Source organism: Suncus etruscus, chromosome 17 (genome assembly GCF_024139225.1).
Source record: "Suncus etruscus isolate mSunEtr1 chromosome 17, mSunEtr1.pri.cur, whole genome shotgun sequence".
Lineage (NCBI taxonomy): Eukaryota > Metazoa > Chordata > Mammalia > Eulipotyphla > Soricidae > Suncus > Suncus etruscus.
In genome coordinates, this window is record NC_064864.1 from 53,711,020 (window position 1) to 53,732,777 (window position 21,758).

The following is a 21,758-nucleotide window of genomic DNA, read 5'->3' on the forward strand; positions in this document are numbered from 1 at the left end:
GGCTCCTTTTGTGAATGGCTTCATGTTGCTCTGGTCTATCTACCTGCATTTCTTAATCTGTACTGTACATGCCAGGCTCCCTAGAGATTCTCTAGGGAATCTCCTGTGTGCAAGAAGGGAAAAGAGTTGAAGACTCTAGGCAGCATCCCAAACACCACCGTCTACCATTTTTCCTCTATGAGAGGCACCTTTTGCGAGGACCTTGAACCCCTAACTTGCAGCAGATTATTGAAGAGACCCCAGAAGCCCAACACATAAAGTGATGATGGAGAAGATGGAGGATCCAAGATCAGCGAAGATTAACAAAGAAGCTGCTTTTAGAACTTCCTGTACCTGGGTTACCTCCAAAAAAAAAAAATCAACTTTTTTTCTAGGCTAATCTTTTGACTATTTGCATCAGTCATTATATTACTACTTGAATTGTGTTTTATCTCTATGTATTCTATTGTTTTGTTTTATGAGTTACTGCAAACAGAAAAATTTGTATCTAATTTTAATATTTGTTTGCACAATTCTGGGGAAATGCATGTTAGAGTTTTAAAAGTTCACAGCTATTCTGGTGAATGTTTCTCAATTGCTATGTTATATTGTGTCTTATGTAATAATTTATACATTTATCTCTGTTGTATTCCTGTTATAGACTTATCGATAATGCTTTGTAATAAATACAAAAAGGTGGAGAATATGAGTATCCTCCTCCCCCAACTTCTTATTTATCCCTCCTGACTGAACAGAATTGCCCACACCTGAAATGGGGTATGATGTATGCATGGGGGAGAGAAGGGATAAGAAGGAGGGTTAGAGAAGTGGGAGAGAGGTGAATGGCAGAAGCCAGGATAGGCAGAAGTGAGATTCAACAGCGACATCCAGCAGAGTGATTCATTATCAGCAATTCAGCAACAGATTCCGATTTTCCGACTCCCCTTCATAGGGGCTGCAGGAGCTGGTTCGAGCCCAGAAAAACCTCACCATTCCCCTACCAACAATAGGATTCATTAATTTAATTTAGACAACAAGAAAGGACAATGACTTTCATTTAAGTAAAAGTTTCTAGAAAACTGTCTACCTAAGAAATAGCATTATGGGACATTTATTAACTGTTGCTATTATCTAGAAGCATAGGGACTCACAAGAAGTTCAGTATTGTTAATTTCTTTGTAGTATGCAAACTCCTCTCTTTTGTCCCTCCCCTACAGCATTGTAAGGAAAGAAGGGAGGAAAGAAAGGGGATAGGAAGTTAAAGAAAAGTAGGAAAGGAGAAGGAAGAGAGTAAAGGAGAAAGGAAGGGAAGGTGAAGGGAAGGGAAGGGGAGGTAAGAGAGGAAAGGAAGGAAAGGAAGAAAGGAAAGTTGGAAGAAAGGAGGGAAGGAAAGAGAGGAAGGAAGGAAGTGGGGAGGAAAGAGGGAAGGTGGGAAGGGAAGAAAGGAAGGAAGGAGGTGAGGAAGAAAGAGCGAAGGAGGAAAGGGAAGAGAGGAAGGATGGAAGAAATGAAGGGGGAGGAAGGACGGAAGAAGGGAAGGATAGGTGAAAGGAAGGAAGGGAAGTGAGGAAGGGAGGAAGGAAGAAAGAAAGAAGGAAGATAAGAAAGAGAAAAAGAAAAAAGAAAGGAAGAAGAAAAGAAAGGAAGTAAGAAAAGAAAAATAAAGAAGAGAATGAAAGGAGAAAGAAGAGAAATGGGGAAGGATAGAAGAAATAAAAGGATGGAAGGAAGAGATTTTTGGTTGTTTGTATTTTATGAGATGTCATTATTAATTTTTCTACCATGTTACCTAGAATAGAATCCAGCATATAGTAGGTGCACATTAAATGGATGTCAGTTGGTTGAATTGTTCTAATGGCATTTATCCTTCTCCTCTCATTAAAGAATATGTTGAATCTACTGTATAGCTTGTTAAACATATCAAGGTTTGAATTAGCCATCCTGGCTTATCTGTTTACTACATTTTTAAAGAAACAGTCCTTGTTTTAGTGGTAGAGATAAATGATGTTGCATACACAGAGGACATGGGAAAAATGTCTAAATGCACAAGTAATGCCCCAAAAGTATTCATTCTTAGTTAACAAGAAAAAAAGTTCTTTTATTTGTCTGATAAAACTTGACATCTAATGTTGTCTAAATGTAAAATATTGAGTTCTAGGGTTGGGGGTGAGGACTTTCTCTGCTTGGCTTGGCACCTTTAGCCCCTTAGGCAGGCCTGTCTCAATGTGCAGGATAAAGACAGAGAAATGATCCACAGCATTCAGATAAAATTTCAGGAGAAATTCAGCTTTATTTCAAGGTCCTAACAGCCATGTGCTTCTAAGCTAAGCAGCCACTTTTCTGCTGCTCTCCATCCATCCTAACTCTGTGTGCTCTCTCCTTCCCACCCTTATTATCCTTCTTCAAGATATCCCCCCGCTGCAGATCTCAGGTGTGGGCAGGTCTTAGCACTCAGGTGGGATAAGCAGAAAGTTGGGAAGGGGTAACAATTTAATTTTAAGAGATAAAACTTTCTAGACCATGCTTTCTTTTGGACTTAGCAACCACTTTTCTCCATGGACTTGGTCTCAGCTCACTGGAGCTGAACAGAGTGGTAGACTCATATTGACTAGGAAGATCTGATTAGGTTCCAACAAATGTTGGGAATGGTCTAATGGTGCCTCAATTTTCCCTGGGAACTCTATGAGGCATGTAAAATAAAGTTGTATGTTTCTCTACGTTTAAAAGTGTAGCTGTTTCTTCAAAAGTCTTTATCCAGAGTGAGGTTTGGAGGTTGAGAAGTTCCTTTTACTTTTCTCCTGCAACATTCAAGTTAAACTAAACTTGGGCAAGTGAGAAAAGGTTAGAACTAAAACTTCATTCCTCCTGTTCTTAAGGAATCCTTGGAAATTAGTACTCACAGATCTTGGCATCACATTTGGTTGCCTTTTGTCTAATTCAAGAGAAGTTCACATTCTTCTCTCCTAAACTGATAAACCTTTTTTGGAGCACAGTGCCCTAACTTTGACAATTTATTGCTGCCAGGTGTTCAGACATGCAATCTTCTTTTAAGACTTTGTTCCCAGAATTCAGAGCTGATAACATCAGGGTCTCTAGTGTACAAGGAGAATCTCATAAAACTGATTGAGTCCATCAATCAAGCCAGAGTGAACAAAGATTTTTTTTTTTACTAGAAACTCTTACTCTGCACTCTTCTTGCTCCTCAGAACTTTCTAATGTTTACACTCAGGACAATGGGTTGTATTGTGTTTTCTTTTTGTTTTGTTTGTTTTGTCTGGTTAACTAAAGACATTGCCTAGAAATTGGTTAAACTTTGTTTAACTAAAAATTCTGGGTCAGTGTCTCCCAAAATAATAGTTTTCTCTGTGGAAATCTCCTTATTTTCAGTGGCTTTTGGTGTAAAGAGCCATAACTCAGGGTTGTAGATATAAATTACTTGATGAGCCTAAATTTAAATTATTGTAAAACTTGGAATCTGGGATCTCCACTAATTAGTGGTTCTGAGATAAATAAGTTTAACTTGCTAATAATATTTTAATTGTTTTCTGACATAGTGGCAAATCAATTTGGTAACGATTCCAGGGTAATCTAGAAAGATGCCCTTCATTTAATGTGAGCAGATTAAGCCCTGTATTGGTTCTGATAAAGTTGGTTTTTCTGAAACTTTCTTCATTTTCTCGGCGAAGGCCTTTTGCCTGCTGTCATTCTAGGGTATTTTATGACCACAACAACTGATTTTGTGAGTATTCAGATACTGACTGAGATTCGGTAAATTAATTTGATTATTCTATCATTGACTACAGAGAGTGAGAAAAGACCCTATAAATTATGGTCTCAGTCCTACAAGATTACCTATCCTGGACCTCCCCTTCTTTTGACCAACTGACTATAAATCAGCAAATCCCACAACTCTTTTTTATCAGAGTTGATCATTTTTTAGGACAATTTAGGACAGAATTAAGTAAACTCCCTATGGTTTTTTTTTTTTATAAAAATACTAGTTTTTCATAAAAATATGACTCAGGAACCTCCAGATTAAAAATAAAAATACATGTAGGAATAAGTAGGCTGGAAAGACTTGGAGAGAGTTTCTATCATATCTCCAGATATTCCACCCTCCTAATATCTTTATATGTCCAGCAACTCAGAAGTTCTCCAAATACAACCATTGACAAAGTTTGGCAGTTTCCACTACATAAGCATGGTTATCAGTGGTTGGCTCAATCTCTAGTTTTCTTCCTCTCCGAAGTTTGCAGGTTCCAAGCTTCTAACAAAGGTTCAATCTTTATAGATTAATTCCCATCCTGAAACTATCCAAGGGTTTACCAGGAAGTCACCTCATTGGAAGTAAACAGTGTATTAAAGACCTTGATATCAGACCTGATATCATATGGTATATAGAACAACATGTCGGTTAAACACTCCATGACATTGAGACTAAAGGCATCTTCAAGGAGGAAACTGCACTTTCCAAACAAGTGGAAGCAGAGATCAACAGATGGGTTACTGAGAAGCTTCTTCACCTCAAAAGAAATAGTGCCCAGGATATAAGAGTCACCCATCGAGTGGGAGAAATTATTCACCCAACACCCATCAGATAAGGGGCTAATATCCAAAATATACAGGGCACTGACAGAACTTTACAAGAAAAAAACATCTAATCCCATCAAAAGATGGGGAGAAGAAACAAACTGACACTTTGATAAAAAAGAAATACAAATGGCCATAAGGCACATGAAAAAATGCTCCTCATCACTAATCCTCAGGGAGATGCAAATCAAAACAACGATGAGTACCACCTCACACCACAGAGATTGGCACACATCACAAAGAATGAGAACAATCAGTGCTGGTGGGGATGTGGAGAGAAAGGAACTCTTATCCACTGCTGGTGGGAATGCTGTCTAGTCCAACCTTTATGGAAAGTGATATGGAGATTCCTCCATAATCTGGAAATTGAGCTCCCATTCGACCCAGCTATTCCACTCCTAGGGATATACTCTAAGAACACAAGAACACAATACAAAAACCCCTTCCTCACACCTATATTTATTGCAGCACTATTCACAATAGCCAGGCTCTGGAAACAACCAAGATGTCCTTCAACAGACGAATGGCTAAAGAAACCGTGGTACATATACACAATGGAATATTATGCAGCCATCAGGAGAGATAACGTCATGAAATTTTCCTATACATGGATATACATGGAATCTACCATGCTGAGTGAAATAAGTCAGAGGGAGGAGAAAGAGACACAGAATAGTCTCACTCATCTATGGGTTTTAAGAAAAATAAAAGTCATTTTTGCAACAATCCTCAGAGACAATAAGAGGAGGGCTGGAATTTCCAGCTCACTTCATGAAGCTCACCACAAAGAGTGGTGAGTGTAGTTATAGAAATAAGTACACAGAGAACGACCATAACCATGTGAATAAATGAGGAAACTGGAAAGCCTGTCTAGAGGACAGGTGGTGGTGGGGTGGGATGGAGGGAGATTTGGGACGTTGGTGGTGGGAATGTTGCACTGGTGAAGATGGTGTTCTTTACATGACTGAAACCTAATCACAATCATATATGTAATCAAGATGTTTAAATAAAGAAAAAAAGTTTCAAAAAAAGTAAACAGAGGATTCTATTGCTCTTATCATTCAGGAAACTAAATATTTCTATCAGAAATCAGAAAGAAACATCAAATCTCTTCCTATAATGTTACATACATGTAGTCATGCCAGGGAAATTTTGGTGTGTCAATCTATTCAACAATAAGACTTTCCTAGTGGTAAAAATAATAATGAATTTATTAGAAAAATAAGTAGGGTATGGGAGCTTCCTGCTCCTAGTCCCAATACTTTAATGCACTAAATCACAATGTGCTTTTGAGTATATGCAGTAAAAGATGAACACTAAAGATAGACAAAACCAGTGTCACTTTTATTGAGAAGTTTATGAGAATGTCAATATCAAATTCTATATAAAAATATCCAAGACTTATCAGGTGCAAAGATGCACCTTTGGGCTTTCCTGCCCAAATCTTACTGTCCTTATTCTCTGTCAGTGAAACTTTCCTCAGCTCACTAACGTGTACTCTTTTAATTTCAGACCAATGTGATATCCAGTAAACATCAGATAACCAATAGACTAACTAATAAGTGTGCCACTTCTATCTAGTTCCCATACATCTTCTTAAACAGTTGAACTAGAACGAGTTATCAAAATAAAGGGTATTTGTCAGGATATAGACATGGAATAACACAAAAGACTCTCTAAGAGGGATAAATGTCTAAAAGAGATCAGTGCAGTCTTGTTTTCTGATGGTTTCAGATCACGAATCAAGTTCATAAGGCTATCTGTATGATGCTGCTGAGTTTCAGAAGATGCCTTTGTGATTCTTCTGGTGATATTTGTGATCTTTTTGATCTTTGTGATCATTCTTTTTCATTGCAGAAGCTAGCAGTGTTCAGTAATTGTAATGGAAGATGCTTATTGAAACAAGTGATTCCCTCCATGGTGTTGGCTATATTCGTAATAGGAATTCAGAGAAAAGAGAATCTTCTATAGCCTAGAGAAGCTGTAATAGGTGTCACAGAGAAGTCTTGGGTTGGGCTTTAAGAAACTAGTAAGCATGTGCATGGAACAAGATAAATGTACTTTGCCCTCAATGTTTAAGGAGTTACATAAGTCTAATCTCTTTGGATTATATTGTGTGCTGCTAAGAAATAGTATGTAATACAACTGGGGATTTGAGGGACAAATTAATTGTATTGTACATGGGTTCAGTTTTGTTTTTCTTAATTTTCTTTGGTTGAAAGATCAAGGCTGGGATATCATCGATGGGACTACCGAGAATTCTGCTTATGGGTGATTGGGCTTCCACTGTAACTTTACCCTGTCCTCTCTCTTTGCATCTTTGTTGTCATAATTAATAAAAGCAAGAAAAAAAAATAAAAAAAAAATAAAAAATAGGGCTGGAAAGATAGCACAGCAAAAAAAAAAAAAAAAAGAAATTAGACATAGTTGAAAAGGAAGACAAACAGAGAGTGATAAATGGTAACAGTAACATAGCAAAAGATAAAGAGAGGAAAGGAGAGCTATTGGGCGGTCCTGAGAACAACCTGATTAGCAAAAAGTTTTATGCTAATAGGTGTGACAAGTTGAAACAAACATCATAAATATCCATTTTTAGGAGGGTCATGATTATTTTACTGGGAAATTTTAATCTAAAACCTCAAGAATTCAACGTGAGAACCTTGTTCTTTAATTTTACATTATCTCTGTAAAATTCTGTGCTTATAAAAGCAATCATAAACTTTGGGATTAGTTAAGCTGGGACCTAAATCTTTATCATTTACTAAAAAGATTTGAATGTGATCCTTAGATGCTTTAAGCTTCAATTTGCTCATTTAGAAACTGAGATAATAATACATATGACAGAGGTCATTTACTATGTATGTAAAGCACCTAATACAATAAAGTAGTAGTTCATGAATGTTAAAATAGATGCCCTTTTTTACCTGTATCCATAGCATATCAGTCTTACTGCTAATTAGGTTTTTAATATAACACTGAATAGCAGTTATGATAATATTATTGTTAATAGTTTCTCTTTATTTAGCACACAGTTCCAATCACTAAGTTGAATACTTTGCATATATTATTTATTCAATCTGCACAGCAACCTTGAAAAAAAATCTCATACAAGTTTGTTCTTACTAAATATAGTACTTGAGATCATACGTAGGGCTGTTGACTTACTTAGCGTTTGAAAGGAAGATGCAATATCTAGAATCATGCCCAGGTCTTCCATGCTCACTCTGTTGAACTATCTTCTTAGTTTTTCCTTCCATATTTTTCAATGAAATAAAGGACAAACATTTATCAAATTTGGACAATAATACTTCTGCTTTATCATGGAATTTTCATTAAAAAATTTCATTTAAAAAATTTAATCTATCTCCATCACTCAAAACTAAACCTATCAAATTCCAGATAGTAGATGCTTGTTCTCAGGAGAAATAAAAGGGAAAATACGTAAATAATTCAGAGTTCAAAGTTAAATGTTAAAAAAGCACTGACCTAAACTAGTAATGTGAGAGGGCAACTAAACTTGTCAAAAGAAGAATATAATAAGGAACCATTGGTCCTTCTATGTACAAGTACAAGTTTCCTTTAAATTAAGTTCCTTTTGGCTAGGGAGATCATTCAAGCAATATAATAAGCACAAACAAGTTTTGTATTCAATACCCAGCTCAATGTAGCAACTCAAATACCAGGTATAGCCCTAGTGGCCCCCAAAACTTCCAGGTGTGACACAGAGATCTCCAAGTATGCTGGGTGTGGCCTTGATATTCCAACTACCACTGGCTTCCAATCACCACCATCCACAATGTTAGAGCTCTGTAATAAACGATCCCAGGCTCCCAAACATTCCCAGAGTGGCTCCTATTACAAACAATTAAGCACTTGATTTAACTGGGCTTAAGTGATAAATATATAATTTATAAATTATAGTATAATAATATAACATATTAATATAATATATTAATATTATATTATATATTATTATATATATTATATATATAAATCAACCTTATACCTGTTCTTTCAGAAGTCATTTCACTTCACAAATATTTATTTGTGTGCTGGAAGCACAAGTACCTGCATTAAGTTTAGTCTTTGACATCTATGACCCAACATAATTTGACTTTGGCAATATCTCCCTATCTTCTTCTTTTATCATTTAGCTTTCCAAACATGATAAATTGGTTACATTTGGGCACTTGCCATTTTCCTCATGATTATTTTACATTTATTGCAAAAACAGATTACTGAGCAGTTGGGGAAGTGAGTAAGAAGAAGGAAGAGTTAGTTAGAGCTGACAAGGATATTGGTGGAGGGTGTTGTGTACCTTGGTGGTGAAGGTCCAATAACTCTACATTAACATGATTGAAACCATAAAAAAATAAAAGTTATATTTCACTCATCCTCCATTTTCTAATTGGAGTGTACACAGTATTTTATTTACCTTTAATCAGATTTAATATATAATATATATTATATATAATATTATATAATATTAATTAATATAATATAAATAATTTATAAATATATAATACTAAGAATTTGCCTTAGTTACTGTTCATTTACCTGACCTGATAAAATGATGATTTTCATTTTAGGAGATAAAATAGTTTAGACCATACTTTGGTTCTAATATAATTTAAGAGCTGAAAATCTTCTAAAGTGTCTTATTTACTTATAATAAAATTCAGTCTCCTTTCCAGGGTCTACAAAATTCTAGGTAATTTGACTCCTAAATAGTTTTCTAACTTCTAACTTCACATCTTTCCTCACCATTTTTTTTTTACCTGATGTGCATAAAGCCAGAGTTAAAAAAGATCAACCCAATACACAATAAAATTACAATTTAACACTTCTACCAAGTAAGATATAAAATACAGTCGGAGGTCCAAAACCAAGATAGATACTAGTAAATAGAATCAGATACATAAATAAAAGCTATTCAGAATGGACGTTAAATTAGAGGAAATAAAATGCCAAACCAATGAAAACACTCGGTTATTCTGAAAGAATGCAGAAGAGGAGGGTAAAAAGAAAAAAGAAACAGACAGACCAAACAGATACAAAGAGCAAGACAGTTGAGGCTGGAGTAGTGGCGCAGAGAAGTCAGGCATTTGCCTTGCTGGCACTAGCCTAAGATGGACCTCCTTGGTTCCCCAAGCCAGGATCAATTTCTGATTGCATAGCCAGAAGTAATCCCTGAGCTTCACAGTGTGTGGCCCCCCTAAAACAAAAACAAACAAAAATAACAACAACAACAGAGAGCAAGACAGTTGACTTAAATCTGATTAAAAGTAAATAAAATACTGTGTACACTCCAATTAGAAAATGGAGGATGAGTGAAATATAACTTTTATTTTTTTATGGTTTCAATCATGTTAATGTAGAGTTATTGGACCTTCACCACCAAGGTACACAACACCCTCCACCAATATCCTTGTCAGCTCTAACTAACTCTTCCTTCTTCTTACTCACTTCCCCAACTGCTCAGTAATCTGTTTTTGCAATAAATGTAAAATAATCATGAGGAAAATGGCAAGTGCCCAAATGTAACCAATTTATCATGTTTGGAAAGCTAAATGATAAAAGAAGAAGATTGGGAGATATTGCCAAAGTCAAATTATGTTGGGTCATAGATGTCAAAGACTAAACTTAATGCAGGTACTTGTGCTTCCAGCACACAAATAAATATTTGTGAAGTGAAATGACTTCTGAAAGAACAGGTATAAGGTAGATTTATATTCCCGAATGTTTTATTTCATAAAGAAAGCAAATCTCTTTCATCTCCTACTCCTGATTTTTACCATCCTTGTGAGGAAACAAGATATTCATGTTTCCATGGCCATACCTTTCAGGTTTCCAAAATAAACTGCACAAATAAACTAGATGACTAAACAAGAATTAAGCTTTAAGTTGCATTCTGTGATCTTTCTTTTAAAATGTACTTGAGAGCTGAAGAAAATAGTAAGTAGTAAGTCTAATCCTATCTTGTCATTAAATCGATAAAGAAATTAAAGCCAACATTATTGAAGACTATGGTTCTTAGGAGAAATACTTTTTTAAAATTATTATTGTCATTACTATTATTGTTATTTCATTTTTCAGTGAACACTAAGTCTGAAGGTTGGAGCAGCAAGATATAGAAAAGATATTGCTTTTACCTGAATTTCATGAAGTTGATATAAATCTTTATTTCATATGCTTCACTCTGGTTTTTGCTGTAAATACAAACTTTGGTGCATTTAATGTGGTACTGACAGGAATACAAATAAGAGAATTTCCCATAATTTTAAGTAATAAGGGACTAATTTTAAGGAGGAGGGACTATGCCCCTCCCTTGCCTGGGAATGGAATACAAGAACATTCACAAAACATTCAGAATTTGAAGATAAATCTGGCTTCAATGAATCAATGGTATATTTCCTACTGTTTGTTTCCCAGTAAGAAGAGATAAAAACTTTGAGCCTAAAGAAAGAGGTCTGGCTGTAGTGAGCTTGATAGTGCTCAAATATCAGATTCAGAACATCTAGAGTTTATCCCTGATTAATCTTCTAAAGAGTCATCCCCCTGAGTTCCAGTTAGATATGTGACGTGCAATTTGTACTTTCCACAAGTTCTTTCTTGGCTAAAAATTTAAGGACATAGTACATTCCTATAAAAAGAAGTAGTCAATAGTTAGAAAATAATTTTTAAAATGTTATTTTCTAAATGTGAATCAAAACTGTGGGAATAAAATAAAGATATATTTGAGTAAATTGTGGGTTCAGAACTGGCCGCTGGTGGCAGATGTTCTGTCTTCTAATTATGGTTTCTTTATCTTATCCAACATGCTTTTATCCAAGACAAAGAAAGATCTTTATTTAAAAGATCATGTTTAAAAACTATTATATAAAATAAACATTCAAGTTACATGAGAAAATGTGATTTTCAGTTCTCAGGAGAAGATTTGGACCTGACAACAAACCATAAAGATGTATTGGGCTTGTCCATAGGTCAGAATGCATCCCATATCCCCTCCTTTGCCCACCAGGCTGCTAGTATAAGTGGTTTCCTCTGTGTCTAGCTTGTTGTAGATTGAGTATCTATTCTGTTGTCATTGGCTTTGGATTTGGTGTTTAAGTCCAATCATTTTTTTATTTATACTCAATGTTCATCCAACTGTTTGGTCTTGGTACCCTCCATTATTTCTCCCTCAATTTCTGAGGCAGAACAAGATGTTTCAAGTTATGTGTTCTGTTAGAAAGAAAGAAAGAAATGGGGGGGCAAAAATTAAAAGAGCAAAACAATGGGGGGGTCTTTCTAGAGGCTATAAATATCAATTTAAGAGAAGAAAGGGAAAAAGGAATAAAAACATAACAAGAATACAAAAAATCAAACAAATCCCAAAAAGCACCACAACAATAAAGACAACAACCAAACAATAACCATGGTCCTGAGATAAAAACAAAACAAAGCACACACACAAAAAAAAACAAACAACAATAATAATAACAAAAAATTAATTTGTGCTTTTTCTTTGTAAAGGCACAGTAAAAATGGGGAGATTAGAAAGGGAATTCCTTTGGCTAAGAGATACAGGGTTTCTCTATCCTTGAAGTACACTGTCATGGGAATAACTATAGGCTCCGTACATGCTCTTATTCTCTTTCCTAGGTTCTTTTGTGATGACTGGAAACTGTCAGCTCAGTCGTGGATGATAAAATCATGCCTCTGTAGCTAGAGATCTTGGTATTTGCACAAGTCATAGGATGGAGTCTTTCTTTATGGTTCTAGAAATTCTGTTCCAATACTGTTGTTTTAATGTTTTCGGTAAGCAAAATTTTATTTGGGTTGAATTCCACCAAACACCAGGGTCTATATTTTTCACAATACTTCTCCTGTTGAATTTTTTGTTGGTGACTGTCCCTCACAAAGCCTAAATATATGTTTTTTTTACCATAGCTCTTATCACATTTTGTCTGCAAGACCAATAACACCAAACCCATGTTCCTTAGTTTACAAATTACTTGAAGGAGGAGACTTCAACAGTGAGCATCTACTGTATGCCGAAGTTTTCAAGGAGATCTACTTGTGCTAAGGATTTCTCAAAGGCTTATGAAAATTCCAACCCTCCCAGAGCTGTCTCGACATTGTAGGAAAATATATTTCTCATATTCAGGCTATGACTTTTATTACTAGACTGTCTTTTTGCTACCCAGATAACAATAAATATGAATACAAACTTATAAAAGGAGAGACACTTTGTAGCTGAGAAAACTGCAATCTCAGGTGTGTGAATGTGGGAAATCATTATAAAGAAAAATAGATACCAGTCTTCCACTGCATATTGAGGGCTTATTTGTACAAGTTAATGTTTTCTCTCTTTACAGAAACTTGTGCTGCAGAAGAATTGGGCCATGTTTGTCTTTATTTTGAGCATCCAGAACTGTGTCTGGTTGGTAGAACAAATCTCACAGATATTTGGGAAACATAAATACAGTTTTCCTTGTCACCATCATGAAAGTAAATATGACTAACATAAAGAAACTTATTATCTTTTTCCATAATGTATTTCCATGTGAAAAAGAATACCTGCAGAAAATAAAGATAAACCTACATCTTTAATAAAGTTGGCGGCTTGACATCTTTGAACCACAACTGAGGGGTCCTTTAATCTTATCTGTTCTCCAAGTTCATGTTTTAATTCTCAATGGCAGGGCATGGGTCCTGCTGGAATTCCTCTGTCACATAGTGTAGAAGAAACACAATAAATTTCGGCTGTTCCTGACTACTTTGAGCACAATTCCAAGAGCCAACGAGTGAGCAATGAGATATTGTCCTCCCCTAGTTGGGACCAGGATGAGACACATTGTGTTGGAGAAGTGATTCTATTCCAGAATTTTCTTATTCATTCTCAAAAGAAAGCAAGTCCAGATCTTCCTAGAGGACTAACACCAGCGGTAAGTAGAAGTAAAGCAACATTTAGCACTGTATCTTATTCATTTGATTTTGGCCTCCCTTTTCTAACTGCATGCAATGCCATTAACAAAAAGAGAATCTGCACACAAGGTAATTGATACATAATTGTGGTGTGAATAAATGAGGCTTCCCTTAGCTTCATGGAATAGTCTGACTTCTTTCACCAAACCCCACTTCAGTGGGCCAGAGAGAAAGTTGAGGAGTTAAGGTGCTTGCCTTAAATATGGCCCACTCCAATTCTAACCCTAGCATCATATATAGTCCTAGATCATTTACAGAAGTACTTCCTAAGGACAGAGGCAGGATTAAGCTCAACACCACTGGGTATGTGCTCCCCTTCCCCCAACAAAATGTTTTGAAATACCCCCTCTCAGACACTGAAGACTTTCCTTCTTGCTAAACCCTCTCTCTTAAGACAAATCTCCAAGCTGCTTCTGTATCTGCTCTTGTAACTCTGGACTCTAAATCAAGGTTTTCTGCAGCCAGGCTGTTAGCAAACAGCAGCCTCATGACAGTAGAAACCATCATCCTAGCTACTTCTCTCATTCTCTGACTCCTGGCATTGCATATTGCACCACTGGGTGCAGAAAGTGCCCAGGAAACATACTGGTGAGTGAAGGAATTGGCTTCTCTTCAGGTTCATGGGCTTCCTGCAGAACTCAACCAGAGACTCCTGACTAGATCTCTCTCTTTTATGCCTTACAGCTGCCTCTCTCATAGCATTCACCACCCTCAGGGTCTCCCTTTAAAATCTAATTAAGATTTACCACTCATTTTGGAAGGTGACAGCAAAGCATAGTAGAAGTAGAAAACCGAAATAATCTTTATAAAATTAAGTTTGGTGTCATTCCCCATTCCCCAACATCTCCCCACTCCACACACACACACAATATACTTTTATAACCTGTACAAGAGGAGTTAAGTCCCAAAGAAAGAATGAGAATGATCGATAAGACAAAGTCTTATGGGGAAAAGTCTAATGAGAAAACAGTTTATTGGGAAAGTCTATGGGAAAAGTGTCAATCCCTTCCTTACAAGTTAAGTGAAATTTTGGGTGTAATGTCATTTAGTAGTGTTAAGAAGATAAATTTTAAATATACACACATATGTGGGGGGTTGTATCTTTTAACACCGTCTAAAAGAAAAGGCTATTTATGGCTTGTATATTTGTCTTGTGTATTTATGTCTTGTGTACTTATGTCTTGTTCTGTTTTCTTCCTTTAGTCACTGTGATGACAGGCTGTTGCACCTGGTTCTCACCAGGAATCCCCATAGTAGTGCTGCTAAGATAGCAGTAGGTATGTCGGATACCACTGGGGATTCAACTCTCAGCCCTCTTGCCTTCAAGACAGGTGCTCTTCCAAAGATCCATCCCTGAGATCAGTTTTTTAATTAACTCCTGCTTTGGCATGTAACTTGTGATTTAGTTGAGTCCTCTGTGGCTGCTCCCAGAGCCTCACTTGCCGTGTTCTTCCCAGACAGTGAGGAACAGGAGGCACTGGCATTGACTTCTGGGCTGTACTTGGCTTACAGAGTCTTAAAGCAATGTTCACACCATACCTCTTACCTTCTGTTATCCTGTCAGAATGGGAACACAGAACTCTGATGACTTTCCCAAAGTGGCTCAGTCAGAAATTAGGAGAGTCAGGTCTGAAATCCAACTCACTCTAATTCCAAACCTTAGTCATTTGATCCTGCTAGATTCAGATGGGGAGGAGACTTGGGCATTCCACAGTAGGGACAGGAATTGTCTCTCAAGGAATAAAGAGAAAGTTATGATTGCCACTTCTGGAACACCCTCCATCCTGTCTATAAGTCTTTATGACCACCCCACTCTACCCTGAGCATCTAAATATTTCCTATATACAAAAACTGAGCTTGATCTGTGGCCTTTGATCTATCAATTTGGGGAGGCATTGTTTTGACTAGCACCATCTCTTGAACTCTACTGCCCAGAATCTTCCCAAGTCTTCTTCCTGAGTGTACCTACATGCTCTTTCCTCATCTCATCTCTATGCTCCCTTTAGGTGTAAAGGCTGGGTGCTATTCACAGAGCACATTTCTAAGTCTGGTTGGGGTCATACACACAAGATCAATAAATAGCTTCCAGCCTAATCATCCTAAAAAAAGAACAGACATGGGTACAGATAACATGGAAGAAAAAGGTTGCTGTGTCAAGTAATCTGTTGTGAAAAAGTGATACCAGTCAAAGTATAGCATAGAAAAAGGAGCAACCATTGGAGAGGTATAGGTAGTGTTTAGACTAGAGAATCTTTAATCTAGGGTGCAAGAATATCAAGGCAGGCTTGCAGGAAGACAACATATTTTTTGGGCTTTGAAGTGGACAGAAGGTGGGAGGTAGTGGGTGACCATGTGAAAAATTGGGACAAACACCCTGAGAGAAGTAATCACAAAGATAAAACATGAGAGAAAGAATAAGTCCAATTAGTGACTTTGGATACAGCAAGCAAAGAAGTTGATTATGTAAGTGAAGTCTATTCCCCACATCTTTATATATGGGCATAGTTTACTTATGATTCATGCAAATGAGAATATAGCTCCTAGTCTGAGTCCAATGTGACTTTATATCTATCTAAAATCCTCTACCTCTAATTTATTGCAGGTTCTTCACTGGTAGAGATACATTGTCTTCTATTCTCCTTCTACCATAGAAATAGATGCACCACAAGAAAAGGTGAACAAAAGAGACTCAAAATATTAGGCAACCTCATAATTTCAAGGCACCAAACATAATGTGAAGGTCCCTAGAAAGAGGTCAAACCTAACTCTTCTAGAAAGAACTTTGTTTTAAATAATATAAGTATTATTTAACTACATAGTTAACATACTAACATGCAGGTACATAATAACTTCCTTTCTCCTTCATACACTGTCTTAGCTATTTAATTTTAAAACCACAATGAATATTGTTTCAATTAATAAGCCTTACTTTACAAGGCAACGAAGAGTATTTGTGCTAATTTGTACAGGTCTGTCCCTTCCACATCTGTCATCTTATTCCACACTTGCACATGGTGCTGAGGGAAAGTAGAGCATTGAAATCCCTTTATGATAATAGATTATTTTCACCTACTGATATATCACATTGTTCACCTGCCTCAGCACACCTGGAGTTTCTGCATCTGTACATGATGTTTCCTGACCAATGACCAATACCAGCATCCTCTTCTTTAGAGTTGTTGGTACCAGAGATGATACAGGATTTTAGGTGCTTGACTAGCCTATAGTCAACCCCTTGGCTACCCAACATCATATGTAGTCCCACTAGTGGGTACTTCTGAGCACAGAGCCAATAATAACTTCTAAGTACTGCTGGGTATGCCTCCTCTCCAAAGAAAACCTAAGATGGCGCATCAAGATTCTCACCAAGAGTGCTCCCTTCCTCCTCCACAGCACCCCAAGGTTTTTCATCATACTCAGCTTATGCCATTAGAGTGGTCAAATCTATAAATATCAGTTGCCCACAGGAGATGGACTTGGGAGCAACTAAAGGTTAACACCCTTTCAGATAGCTGCACTTTCTGGAGTCAGATGCCATGTGCAACGTTGAAAAAATCATTTAATTTTATTTATACTTTAGCTCTATAAATGTAAAATCAGACTATTAGTACACACCTATGGAGACAAGTAGTGAGAATAATGAATGTGTTAGAAGAAGACTCAGCATTTAGTAGAACTCAAGAAAATAAATGTTTATTCTCTCATATGTAGTATATAAAGAGACATAGTAAGAAAAAAATGCCAAAGGCATCAGGACTAGAAATTTGTTTATAGAATGAACTTATAGGAAAGAGAGAGAAGGTAAGGTAAATGTTTGGCAGAGGTCCTGAGACATTGGTGGAGGAAAGTTAGCATTCTGGTGGTGAGTACATTGCTGGGACAATGCTTATATAACAGTAGCATGAACAACATAAGTAAATCATAGTATCTCAATAAAAATGATAGAGAAGAAATAAAATAAAAACTTAAAATTAGAAAATCTCCTGTTTTCAAATATTATTGCTTTAATTTTAAAATAGGCACTTTGTACAGACCTTTCTCTCAGTCTTCACTATAATACCAAATATCCAAATACTCCTAACCATTGGCAGTGAGTTTTCTTGTTTCAGTTACTTTTAATTTAATTTTGTTTGCAATGGACCCACCTTCCTTATCAGATGCCCCTTCAAACCAGGTATGTAGGATGGCAATGGTCTAAATACACTGAGTCAGCTCTAAAGAAGTATAAGAAAGGGTGAGCTTATATGTTCTGGGAAGAATTATACATTGACAACAGCAGGAAGAAGATAGACAGAATTAGAAATCTGAGCCTGACCATGGTTTCTGGAGTAGGCAACAACACAAAAACAGAGTACATAATAGTGAAGAAAGGGGTGAGAGGCAGTGTTCTAAGTTGAAGTATATATAGTGAGTCCAGCAAAAAGAAATAATCTTTTATTGTTATCTTTTAGATAGGCAGAAGCATGGATATCTGTAGTGTGAGGATGAGAAAATCAGACATTCAGGCACACTCTGAGTATCAATCAAACTGGATCTTTCTAGAAATGCTGATAGGGAAAGGTCAGAGAAAGGGATCTGCACTGATAGAATATCTCCTTGGCATAATATTTGTATAAGAACCACTGCACTTTTTTTCAAGAAAGGGAGATACTCTGGTTTGGAGAAGAAGGAAATCAAGCTAAATTCCTGCACTTGGGAAGTGGTGTGTAAGCTCCTCTCTATTGGATTAACTCCTCTGTCCTCTCAGAGTCAGAAGCCATAGAAGACAGAGAAGGAAAAAACAGCTGCATGCCAGACCAAGAGGATCTTTTGGAAGCCCAAACCTCATCTCAGACATGGTCACCGGGAAAGAACAGAACTGGCAGTAAGAGGCACTAGGAATCAGATTAGCATTTATAACATTCATTCAATGTGACAGATTGTTTGGGGGTCTGGTTTGGGCTCCAATATACACTGAGGGAAGAGAAGCCCATACTCCATTACAGTGGAGCTGGAGTAAAGCTTTTATCTGGTACTGAAAAAAAGTCATGGTCTCATCAAAGGATTTTGGTCTTATTGGTGTTGAGTTCCAATTTATAGAAACTTCCAAACTCTTGGAGGCCCAAGAGGCACAACATATGGAAAGGGTAGAAAAGATGCTGGAGTCATGTAGCACATAAATATGCATTGACACTAGCATAAAGGCTTCATTTCAATAGGAAACAGCACAGAAAGGATTTCTTCCCCTTCTACCTTCCAGTTGCAGGAGGTAGAACCCACTTGGGATTCCCTCATTTAAGCAAAAGACCAAGAAAAAGGAGTCAAGAGACAAGAAGGTGTTCCTAGGAGAAAGGAAATTAGCTGAGGCTGTTGAGCATGAAAAGACTCCAGCCCCTCTGGGAAAAAACCTGGCTATTTCCTGCAAAACTAAAAATGTTCTCAGTGTGAGATCTAGCAATTGTGTACCTTGGTTCTTCCCCAGGGAAGCTAAAAGTTTATATCCATACCAAAACTTTTACATGGGTCTTGTGACAGCTTTCTTTGTAATGGTTAAACCTTGAGGGTTGGGAACAAGGTATGGGCCATTGGCCTTGTAATATATCTGACTAGGGTTCAATCTGTAGCACCCCAAGCATCACTAAAAGTGATCCCTGGGCACAAAGTCAGGATTAAGCCTGAGCATTGCTGGATGTGTCCAAAACAGATTTTTCTTTAAAACTTAAAATAATAAAATATTTAAAAGTAAACAAAACTTTGGGAACAATCATGACATTCTTCCATAGGTGGATAAGTACATGTCAAGCCATGAAAAGGTATGGAGGAATCTTCCATGAAAATTTCTAAGTGAAAGTTACCAAACTAAGAATGTGCATAGCTCATGATTCCAGTATATTATATTCAGTATAAGACAGATGTATAAGAGCAGTGGTCAAGAATTGAGAATGTGAGGGAAGTAGATAGGAGTAGGGTGGCTACAGCAGCTTTGGCTCAGAAAAAAACACTGGCACCATTATGATGGGTACATGTATTTACTTGCTAAAAGCCAAAGACTGTACCCACCAGGGGGTGAATTGGGATGAAAAACTATACCCATCAAAAAGGCAATACATGGGGCATCTGCCTTTCCATCAGTTTTGCTGGATTTGATTTGTTTTAAGTCATTTTTAATAGTCTATGGATAGTCTAGACAATTGGAACTGTTTGTAGAGCTGGACTCAAACTCCAACAGCAAAAGTTTTAGTTCCCTGGTGACTTATTTGAAATGAAAAAGAGAGAAGTAGAGGCCTCTGCCCATAGGAGAAAGCCTGGGCAATTTAGGACTAATGTAATTCTGTGTTGAGTCCCTGCACTGACCCTCACTTCCCTGTAGCCCTATGAGTAAGCTGCACATAAGGTTCACTTGTTCTTACTGGCATGGCAGATGATCTCAACGACCCATTTCTCAGAGAGCTGTGGAGTCAGGTGTTACCACCCGCAAAAGGAAGCACGCACCAGACGTGGCTTTTGCTTTCCTGGTGCAGTGCCTAATTTTCCTCCCAAGAATTAGCTGCCAAAAGGCCCATTCAGAGAAGTCAATCATTGACCCTTTGTGTGGATTGTTGGCTATAATTCTGACACGGCTGTGGCATTACATTTTCTCTTTATTTGAATTTTGTCTATTTTGTCACTACAGAAATTTGGCCTTAGCTATCCTGCAGACAAAGAAATGTCAGTACCAAAAAGCCTGCCAAAAGTTCCCCGCTGGCTCGTTTATTTGTGACTCTTACTTCTAGTATAACCTGGCGCCAGCAGTTTGTTTTTGAGTCTAGTTCTATGATTATAAACAATTATTTTCGTCCCCAAAAATATATATTTTCTGGCAACTATATAAACATCATAAATATCTCTGTCTCTCTCCTCCTTGTTTCTTGAAAAACCTGTTTTCTGCTTACCCAAAAACACTTCCACCTCCACCTCTAGCAGGGCTCTTTCTCACCTACAGGGTAGTTATTTGATATGTAGATTCTAGGCCTGGTCTCATTGTACTGTTTCTCCGGAAGATCTCCTACTCTTTGTTTTCCCTGAAGACACTTTGCATACCAGAGCTTGTGCTTAAAATGTCATCAGCTGAAAAATAAAATTTGTCTCTCGTTCCTTGGACGTGGGTCCCCATACAATGCATTTTGTGTGGTCTCATTTATTTCATTTTCATATTTCATATTCGTCCTCCTTGTGTACCCGCTTATTCCCAGTGAGGATTATCTCACCCAGTAAGGTTTTGCTTAGGGATGCAAACACGTCTGCAGCAGTCAGGCTGCAAAGAGGAATTATATTTTGCAGAAAAGTCAGTCCTAATCTCACTCAGGTGTTAGCCTTTCCCTGATAGTCAAGAATTCCAGAAGAATAAAATAAGTTCCTTGGGAACAAAAGAAGAAAAAGGAGAGAAGAGATAAAGGTACATGCTCTGGAGAGAACAGAACTTCTCTAGAAGGAAGAGAAAAGAAAAGCCCATAGACATTTCAAGCAGGGGAGTGAGGGTCACTTCCTCAGAACATACATCTCCAGTGTAGAGAAGCTCACCTGGCTCTCAGCTGAGTTAAATTATAGGCAGTTTTCCAAACTCCCCTGACCCAAGTCATTTGCAGTTTGTCCAGGGGGAGAAAGTTGAACTGTGGAACCACTTATGGACTTCTTTGATATTCTACACTTGGCCTTTGTTGTAGCATATCCAGCAATGCAGTTTTTCTGTTTGGAATTCTGTATCTTGATGATTTTCCAGGCTTCTACATGGAAAGGCCTCCTTGTCTTCAGACTTCAGTTTAGGTTTCAGACTGTTTTCCAATAAATTTTATCAGACCTCCCTATCTTCCTGATTACAGTAGATCCTTCTACAAAGGAAGAAGTTGGTCAAACTCAGGAGAGCCCCAGAAGGCAGGGATCCAGTGAGGGCCAGAGCACAGAAAAGGTTCTTAGAGGCCTACTGTCTGTCCCACTTTGGAAGACGCATTTCTCCTGGCCCAGTCAGAGCTGGTTTTCAGTTTATTGTTGTTCAATCAGCACTACCTCCATTCTTCTCTGGAGTCCAGTCTGGTGTCTAAATTCCAAGCTCTGGAGACTACTGCCCAGGTCTTGCTAAATGTGCTTTCTCCAAAGAGCCACACTGCCATCTGTTGAATGAACTCTCCAACAGCCCACCCAGACCGCTGTGCCTGACTTCAGGGCTTCCCTTTGAAGTCCCAAAACTAGACTCCAGGAAATAA